At 47.0% G+C, this 10,427-nt stretch overlaps 1 protein-coding gene across 1 annotated transcript in view; it reads left to right on the top strand.

The window, feature by feature from the left end:
• Positions 1-6,184: 6,184 nt before the first annotated feature.
• Positions 6,185-10,427, top strand: part of DIPK1A (divergent protein kinase domain 1A) — a 149,927-nt gene continuing 145,684 nt past the window's right edge. The window contains exon 1 of the mRNA XM_069737574.1: positions 6,185-6,720. The gene's annotated coding sequence lies outside the window, so the exon portion shown is untranslated. The remainder of the gene's footprint in view (positions 6,721-10,427) is intronic.

The raw sequence follows: 10,427 nt of genomic DNA, 5'->3' as shown, positions 1-10,427 counted from the left end.
GGGAAATACTGAGGTTTAAATCAGATTCCGACTCATTGGTGTATCTGCGTTTTGACAATAAAAATTAATGTTGATTAAACATTGATCAAAGGGGTCAATAAAGATGTAAAATATTACAGCAACCTGTGTATTTATTTCATTAAAATACTTTGTAATAATGTGTGTGTTTTTTTTAACCATTTCATACTATTGGATTAATAATGGATAGGTGTCATAATTGACGCCTCTCCGTTATAAATCTGGCTTAATGTCACCTTACAATAGCAAGGTGACATTAACCCTTCATTACCCCATATCCCACCGCTACACGGGAATGGAAAGAGAGTGGCCAAGTGCCAGAATAGGTGCATCTTCCAGATGTGTCTTTTCTGGGGTGGCTGGGGGCAGATGTTTTTAGCTGGGGGGGGGGGGGCAATAACCATGGACCCTCTACAGGCTATTAATATCTGCCCTCAGTCACTGGCTATACCATTCTGGCGGAGAAAATTGCGCGGGAGCCCACGCCAATTTTTTCTGCGATTCAACCCTTTAATTTAATAGCTAGAGCCACCAAATTTTGCACACACATTCTACTAACATTAATAGTGTGGAATATGCAAAAAAAAGGGATATGAGATGGTTTACTGTATGTAAACCACCCTATTTATTATAATTGCCAGACCTTGTAGATTGTAAGCTTGCGAGCAGGGACCTCACCCCTAATGTCACTGTTTAAATTGTCTTAACTTGTACTGAATTTATTGTCTGTACATGTCCCCGCTTAATTGTAAAGTGCTGCGGAATTTGTTGGCGCTATATAAATAAAAATTATTATTATTATTATTATTATGTCGGGTTTGAGAAGGAGATAGGAAAAGCCGGCAATTGAATTACCGGCTTTTAAGCTATCTAGCGCTGTATGATATATTAATATATATATATATATGTGTCCCACTGACATATATATATATATATATATATATATATATATATATATATATATATATATATAAACAGTATATATGTTTTTATGATTATTTGAGCCCATGGATCCATTGTGTGTCCGTATGTCGATTTTGCAAGCCTGCGAGAAAATCTCGCAGTACAGATGCCATACAGATTACATACGGAGGATGCCATGCACAAAATACGCTGACACACCCTGCCTACGGATGACATACGGATCACTATTTTGGGGACTTTTCTGCGTATTACGGCCGTAAAAAACGGACCGTATTTTTATACGCTGAGTGTGAGGCCGGCCTAAGGGTGCACACGTTGCGGATTTCCTGCAGATCTGCAACATTTTTTGCAGAGCAGAAATGCTGCAGATCTGCAAGTGATTTACAGTACAATGTAAATCAATGGTAAAAAAAACAAAATGCTGTGCTAATGGTGCGTAAAATTCCGTGCGGAAATGCTGCGGATTAAAAGAAGTAGCATGTTACTTATTTTTTGCAGATCTGCAGCGTGTTTGTACCCATTCCATTATAGAAATCCGCAGGGGTAAAAAAAAACAGTAAATCCGCAAAAAAAGCTGCAGCAAATCAGCAACAAAAATGCACAAAAAACACGACAAATCCACACCTGCGTTTTCTGCCAAGAGATGCAGAATCCGCACCAGAAATTCCTATGCCTAATCCACACCGTGTGCACATAGCCTTAATGATATTCTCGTGCTCTGAGGCGGCCTGTGGGGGTCTTCATGTGGTGCTCTGATTAGGTATTCACCAGTACGGCTTCTGACAGGTCACTGATCCCTCACTGATCTGCCCCCTGGTTTATATACTGAATATAATATGTATTGGAAAAAAAAAAATCACATTCGGCAGGCACCAGTGGCGGCAGCAGCATGACTGCATCTATAATATGCATTCAATTATATTATTTAGGGATATACATTTATTCTGAAGAAAAAAAAAATCTTTCTCAAAATGGTGCTGGCCGCGCCTGCGCAGTAGCATCTATTGGGGATCCGATAGCTGCTACTGCGCAGGCGCCACTGGCACCATTTTGCTAAAGAAAAAAAAACGTCTCTACCAAGACGGTACCTGTGACACCTGTGCAATAAGTAGCATCTATCAAAATCTAATGTTTTACATGTGGATGTAAACACAGACTTCACCGTCCTCAATTCTACTGGATTTCTGCAGAAAAATCATAAGAAGTGCACAAATAAGATATCATGTCATTTTTTCCCCGCAGAAGAAGGGTGAAGTCTGTGGTTGATGAGAATCAAAACGCAGGTTTTACTGCAGATTGTGTTTTCTGTGCAGGTACATTCTGCATGGAGCAAACCCTATGCTCAGATGTGTAGACACTGAATTTTTGGAGCAGAGCAGAAACTGAGCAGAAACTCTCCAAATTCTGCTCAAGAGTTCAAAAGTGTTTTGGCGATGTTTTTCTCAATTTCTGCTAAAAACTTCAGTGTGAACAAACCCTTTGTATACGAAGTGCTGCAAAAAATGGACATAATGCACAGCAATGTAAAACTGAAGCGGTGCACATGTTCAGTCTAGGGTTCGGAAACTGTGCACTTTGGGGCCGATTTATTATTTAGACAACATAAAACTAGATGAGACAGCAGAAACTGCTTAGTAAATTTGTCGCATTGTGCCACTTCGTTTCATTTGTCATATTTTTGGCATTACACCCCATGTAATTCAATGAGAAAACCTTGGAATCACATGATCCATGAATTGTACGGCATGTTGAAAATGCAATTAAAAAAAAAAATAACACAAAAGTGCAAGTCCTCAAACACAATGGACGTCATTTATCAGAACCAGGACACAAAACATCATATTTCATACCCTTGCTTGAACTTAGCCTATGGGCTCATTCACACGTATGTGAAAAATTGACCTAGTAGGCCTCGTTCACACTTTCAGTATTTTACCTCCATATATGTAAGCCAAAACCAGGAGTGGGTGATAAATACAGAAGTGGTGCATATGTTTCTATTATACTTTTCCTCTGATTGTTCCCCTCATGGTTTTGGCTTACAAATACTGATGTAAAATACTGACCGAATACTGAACATGGCCTTAATCCCATTCACTTTGCTGGAGCTGTAAGGTGCAGGGGTTTTGATGCACTGAAAATACACAGTGTCAAAAACTCATCTTGCGCCCACAGCCTTTCGGGCAATAAAAAAACCTGAGCGTTTTAGACCTAAATAGTGATGAGCGAGTGTACTGGGATGAGGTGTAATCTGAGCATGCTCATGTCGTAATTGAGTATTTTCGGCTGTGTGTATCGCGGCTGTTTGCCAGCTGCATCACATTACAGGGGTTACCTAACAAACACCCAATCCCTGCATTTGTTGCAGCTGTCGAAGAGCCACGATACACACAGCCGAAAATACTCAATTAGGACATGAGCATGCTCAGATTACACCTTATCAGAGCTCTCGCGCTCATCACTATTCCTAAAATCTAATTCACATGGTGCATTTTTTTCCTTGCATATTTTGAGCTGTGATGCTTTTTTTCATGTTTAACACGACATTCATTTAGCGTTATTGCTGCGGGTTGTTTTATCCATCGAGATCAGGGCTGTATGCCCACAATGCATTTGCAATGTGGGTTTTTTGCCTTGATTTTCCAAAACGGTAATAAACGCATCGTGTGAACACAGTCCAACACGTCCAAATGCATCAAAGACGCATGACACCATTGCATTTTTTGAATTAGCAATGCACACAGAATACGCAGTGTGTGAACCCAACCAAGTCTGAGAGTTGAACATTAACCTGTGCCCGCTGCCTGTGACATGAAGCAATCTCTTAGGCTACTTTTACACTAGTCCGTCGGTACGGGCCGTCGCAAACCGTTGGCCCGACGGACAGTGTGATTGATTAGCACAACGTAAGCAGTGGATGCAGTTTTACAACGCATCCGCTGCCCATTGTGAGTTCCGGGGAGGAGGGGGCGGAGTTACAGCCGCACATGCGTGGTCAAAAATGGCGGACCCGACGCACAAAAAAGTTACATTGAACGTTTTTTGTGCGTCGCGGCTGCCAAAAACACGACACATCCGTCGCACAACGGATGCGACGTGTGGCAATGCGTCGCTAATGCAAGTCTATGGAGAAAAAACACATCCTGCGGGCAACTTTGCAGGATGTGTTTTTTCTCCAAAACGACGCATTGCGACGTCCGTCACACGACGCTAGTGTGAAAGTAGCCTTAGTGGACACAGACTCTCGTGTTTTATTTCCCACTGCCATAAACGGGCTAATTAAAGAAGTGAGGCAGCAATAGGGCTGGCTGTCCAGGGGCTGTCTGTACACGGGGGCTGGCTGTCCAGGGGCTGGCACACGGGCTGGATGTATAGGGGCTAGCACAAAGGCTGGATGTATAGGGGCTGGCACAAGGGCTGGATGTACAGGGGCTGGCACAAGGGCTGGATGTACAGGGGGCTGGCACAAGGGCTGGATGTACAGGGGCTGGCACAAAGGCTGGATGTATAGGGGCTGGCACAAGGGCTGGATGTACAGGGACTGGCACACGGGCTGGATGTATAGGGGCTGGCACAAGGGCTGGATGTACAGGGGGCTGGCAGTCCAGGGGCTGGATGTCCAGGGGCTGGCAGTCCAGGGGCTGGCACAAGGGCTGGATGTATAGGGGCTGGCACACGGGCTGGATGTATAGGGGCTGGCATAAGGGCTGGATGTACAGGGGGCTGGCAGTCCAGGGGCTGGATGTCCAGGGGCTGGCACAAGGGCTGGATGTACAGGGGCTGGCAGTCCAGGGGCTGGCACATGGGCTGGATGTATAGGGGCTGGCACATGGGCTGAATGTACAGGGATTGGCACAAGGGCTGAATGTACAGGGGCTGGCACACGGGCTGAATGTATAGGGGCTGGCACACGGGCTGGATGTATAGGGGCTGGCACACGGGCTGGATGTATAGGGGCTGGCATAAGGGCTGGATGTCCAGGGGCTGACACAAGGGCTGGATGTACAGGGGCTGGCATAAGGGTTGGATGTATAGGGGCTGGCACATGGGCTGGATGTATAGGGGCTGGCACACGGGCTGGATGCATATTAGCTGGCACATGGGCTGGATGTATAGGGGCTGGCACACGGGCTGGATGCATAGGGGCTGGCACAAGGGCTGGATGTACAGGGGCTGGCAGTCCAGGGGCTGGCACACGGGCTGGATGCATAGGGGCTGGCACAAGGGCTGGATGTCCAGGGGCTGGCACACAGGCTGGATGTATAGGGGCTGGCACATGGGCTGGATGTATAGGGGCTGGCACAAGGGCTGGATGCATAGGGGCTGGCACAAGGGCTGGATGTACAGGGGCTGGCACACGGGCTGGATGTATAGGGGCTGGCACAAGGGCTGGATGTACAGGGGCTGGCACAAGGGTGTATAGGGGCTGGCACACGGGCTGGATGTACAGGGGCTGGCACATGGGCTGGATGTACAGGGGCTGGCACAAGGGCTGTATAGGGGCTGGCACATGGGCTGGATGTACAGGGGCTGGCTGTACAGGGGCTGGCACACGGGCTGGATGTACAGGGGCTGGTACATGGGCTGTATAGGGGCTGGCACATAGGCTGGATGTACAGGGGCTGGCACATGGGCTGGATGTACAGGGGCTGGCACAAGGGCTGTATAGGGGCTGGCACATGGGCTGGATGTACAGGGGCTGGCTGTACAGGGGCTGGCACACGGGCTGGATGTACAGGGGCTGGTACATGGGCTGTATAGGGGCTGGCACATAGGCTGGATGTACAGGGGCTGGCTGTACAGGGGCTGGCACACGGGCTGGATGTACAGGGGCTGGCACACGGGCTGTATAGGGGCTGGCACATAGGCTGGATGTACAGGGGCTGGATGTACAGGGGCTGGCACATGGGCTGGATGTACAGGGGCTGGTACATGGGCTGTATAGGGGCTGGCACATAGGCTGGATGTACAGGGGCTGGCTGTACAGGGGCTGGCACACGGGCTGGATGTACAGGGGCTGGCACATGGGCTGGATGTACAGGGGCTGGCACATAGGCTGGATGTACAGGGGCTGGCACACGGGCTGTATAGGGGCTGGCACACGGGCTGTATAGGGGCTGGCACATAGGCTGGATGTACAGGGGCTGGATGTACAGGGGCTGGCACATGGGCTGGATGTACAGGGGCTGGTACATGGGCTGTATAGGGGCTGGCACATAGGCTGGATGTACAGGGGCTGGCTGTACAGGGGCTGGCACACGGGCTGGATGTACAGGGGCTGGCACATGGGCTGGATGTACAGGGGCTGGCACATAGGCTGGATGTACAGGGGCTGGCACACGGGCTGTATAGGGGCTGGCACACGGGCTGTATAGGGGCTGGCACATGGGCTGGATGTACAGGGGCTGGCTGTACAGGGGCTGGCACATGGGCTGGATGTACAGGGGCTGGTACATGGGCTGTATAGGGGCTGGCACACGGGCTGGATGTACAGGGGCTGGCACATGGGCTGGATGTACAGGGGCTGGCACATAGGCTGGATGTACAGGGGCTGGCACACGGGCTGTATAGGGGCTGGCACACGGGCTGCCCCCAGGCTGTCACATAGCAGCTATGCTGGGAATGTAGCACTGGCAGCAAACACTGCGAGAAGCCGGCTGAGCTGCCACATCTCGCGAGAAGTGCCGGCCGTCCCCTGCTGAGAGCTTCCCCACAGCTCCTGTACTAGCGTGTGAGCAGACAGCAGCAGAGCTCCTGACCATGCCAGCGCCAGCCCAGGTAACCCCATCCTCTGCCCTAATGGCAGCATTACACGGCAGCCCTGCATTACCCCAGCCTGCTGCTGCTGCAGGGGAGGAATGGCATCGTCCCCGGCCACCTCACTGTTTGCATTCTTGCAGTGCCCCCCTTGCTCCTGCATGGTTGCTGCTATTGGGGGGGCTCTCTGACTGGCAGCATGTGATCTGCTTAGAGCTGGTGGTGGGGGGCATCCTGGCACAGTGTTACATAGGACTGTGGATGCAGTCAGCCATATCAGTGCTGTGCAGATTTTTTTTCCAGAGATCCTGGTTGGCAAATCTGCACTTCTCGTCATTCTGTGCTGCCCATACTAAAGGCAGCGATGGAGACAACTTCTGCCAGTGCCCAGGCTTCATTCACCCTGTCTCCTGACACTGCCCCACTTCTCTCCTGACACTGTCCCCTTTGCCTCCTTAATGAATGAGGCACCTGAGAAGCTTGTAAGATAATGAATGGCTTCTGGAATGGGAAGGGGCTTGTTGGATGCTCATCACTTGCTGCAATGGAAACTTTTTAGTTATTTGTTTTATGTATTTGTTACATTGTTTCATCAGAGTTGTTACTGTGTGGATCCTGCTGTCATTATGTAACTGATGTTCCTGGATGGGATCACTCTGGAAGCTGTAGCTATATGTCCAGTCTCATCCTTAGTTTTGCTCCATGTCTCTTATCCCATCCCATTTCTGGAGTTTGATTAACTCTTAGTGCTGAGTGGCAGGTATCAGTAGTCTATTGGAATGTTGGCGTATAAAGGCTTTGTTCACACTGAGATTTTATTTTAATTCAAAAACATGTCAGAAAATGCATTTTTTTTTAAAGGAGTGGATACCCTGAAAGCTGTGTTCCCACACTGAGCTGTTGATTTTGCAGATTTTCTGCACCGATTAGGTAACATTGTGATTTTTTTAGTGTTTTTTTTTGTATTTATTTTTTATTTTATTATGATTTTTTTCTCTTTTTGGGATGTCATGTTTTAAACAAAACTACTTTGTTTTTGATACTTCCTAGTATTTTGGTTTGTTAAAACTATGATATAATCATGTGTGGATTACATGTATTTTTGATACGTTTCCACTGTGTGGAATGCACAGGCATTTTCTCACCTGCAGATTTTCCACATCTAATGCAAGCCTATTTGGAACACGCTCCGCAGGTCACATTAAATGGAGTAAAAAAAATATCACAGTAGGCAGGAGATTTCTATAAATCCCATCCACTTTGCTGGAACTATAAGACCCTGTGGTTTTTGATGCAGCAAAAATACTCAGCGTCAAAAACTTACCACTAATCATCATGGGCACACAGCATAAGAGGTTTTTTATTTATTTTTTTGCCTATTGATTGTACATTTTCCTGTTTGGAGCAAATTCCATAAGGTGATGATTCAAAGAAGTGACATGCACTTTTTCTCAAAACATTAAAGGGAGAGAAAAAAATGCATATGAATAGCAAAATAGATTTCTCATTCAAATTAATGGGACAAGTTTTTCAAGTGGAAAAAAAAACCCTCTAGAATCTTATGAGCACGGTCCGAGCTTGATTTGTAGATAAGTGATATCTTTTTGTGTAGTTCTGTTATATGATGGCCGGAAGTTACACTGGTATGATTTATGAGCATGGAATATATAAAAGCTTTTACATATTGTTTAGCTTCATTTTTAGATCTCCATAAAATGGTTTGTTAGCCTTAATACTTCCTGACCAAATATGTATGTTCTCCCCTTGTTTACGGGGGTTTCCTCTGGGTTCTCCAGTTTCATCCCACATTCCAAAGACATACTGATAGGGAATTTAGATTGTGAGCCCCATTGGGGACAGCGATGATAATGTGTGCAAAATGTAAAGCGCTGCGGAATATGTTAGCGCTATATAAAAATAAAGATTATTATAATCTAAAATGAATATCTAGGAAACGCTATGCAGGTATGTCTTTGCTTGTCTAGGGAGTGTGACAGTTATGCCGAAGTTACACTTTTACCTACTGCAATAGATGAATTTGGCATAAACCTGAATATTTACTTTAGATGAGTGGCTAGAAGCAGGTGGATAATGAGACATTCGTATTTTTCCTTCATGTGACTTTCCAGAACAGGTGTGTGTACGTACTAGGAAAATAGCACTATTGTCATTACAGTATTGTATCCTGCATTATTCACCTGTTTTCAACTCTCTTTCTATTTTGTTAGTTTTCCCTCACCTGGAGACTAGCTGCTATATTATCTCCCTACACTAAACACACAGAGACCTGAGATCCTGGGTTCTGAAAGGGATTGTGTCACCTTAGGCTCCAAGTCTGCAGTATAGGTACCGTCACACTAAGCGACACTGCAGCGATACCGACAACGATGTCGATCGCTGCAGCGTCGCTGTTTGGTCGCTGGAGAGCTGTCACACAGACAGCTCTCCAGCGACCAACGATCTCGAAGTCCCCGGTAACCAGGGTAAACATCGAGTTACTAAGCGCAGGGCCGCGCTTAGTAACCCAATGTTTACCCTGGTTATCGTTGTAAATGTAAAAAAACAAACACTACATACTTACATTCCCGGTGTCTGGTCATGTCCCTCGCCGTCAGCTTCCCGCACTGACTGAGCGCCGGCCGTAAAGTACAGCGGTGCCGTCACCGCTGTGCTGTACTTTACGGCCGGCCGGCGCTCACCAGTCAGTGCGGGAAGCTGACGGCGAGGGACATGACCAGACACCGGGAATGTAAGTATGTAGTGTTTGTTTTTTTACATTTACAATGGTAACCAGGGTAAACATCGGGTTACTAAGCGCGGCCCTGCGCTTAGTTACCCGATGTTTACCCTGGTTACCAGTGAAGACATCGCTGGATCGGTGTCACACACACCGATTCAGCGATGTCAGCGGGAGATCCAGCGACAAAATAAAGTGCTGGACTTTCCCCAGCGACCAACGATCTCCCAGCAGGGGCCTGATCGTTGGTCGCTGTCACACATAACGATTTAGTTAACGATATCGTTGCTACGTCACAAAAAGCAACAATATCGTTAACGATATCGTTATTTGTGACGGTACCTCTAGGCTATGTGACTGCAGACTTGTAAATCCTCACGTCGCGTTCTTGACTGCAAACATGTGATTTGCATAGGTGCATTCACATGCCAACGAGATGGGCGCAACCTTGCTCAATGCAAGTATATTGAGCGAGGCCAGATACAGTCTAGTCAAAATGTGGCCAAAAGTATGCAAACCGCATGCTTCCAGACGTGTGCCAGAATCTGGAATGGGCGACTGGAGAATCCTCACAGCATGCAATGTGAGCGATCATAGGATTCATAAATCTGCAGACGTGTAGCCTAAGGCCAGACAACGCTTTGTGTAGCTAAACCTGAGGCTCGTTTTATACATCTGGGTGTCATGATCCATATCCGGACTGAGATAGACAGAATGGCTGCAGATATCCTAACCTGAACTGTACAGCTTTGTGTATGCTTAGGAGGCTGTTGACTTCTCTCAGGCAGTCTGGGCATCAAGGTCTGGGTGTGTGAAACCTGCCTTAGGACTCGTACTCATCTGCGAGGTAAACTAATGAGTGCAATCCAATAAAAATCGGATTGCACTCCATCCAATGTTAATCTATTAGTCCCTGCTCATCTGCGATTTTTTTTTTTTTTTTTTTCTCAGCCAAAATTGGACTGAGAAAAAAAAAAATTGCAGCATGCTG

This window comes from Ranitomeya imitator, chromosome 8 (assembly GCF_032444005.1).
Source record: "Ranitomeya imitator isolate aRanImi1 chromosome 8, aRanImi1.pri, whole genome shotgun sequence".
In the NCBI taxonomy this organism is placed as follows: domain Eukaryota; kingdom Metazoa; phylum Chordata; class Amphibia; order Anura; family Dendrobatidae; genus Ranitomeya; species Ranitomeya imitator.
This window is presented reverse-complemented; position numbering and strand designations above follow the sequence as displayed.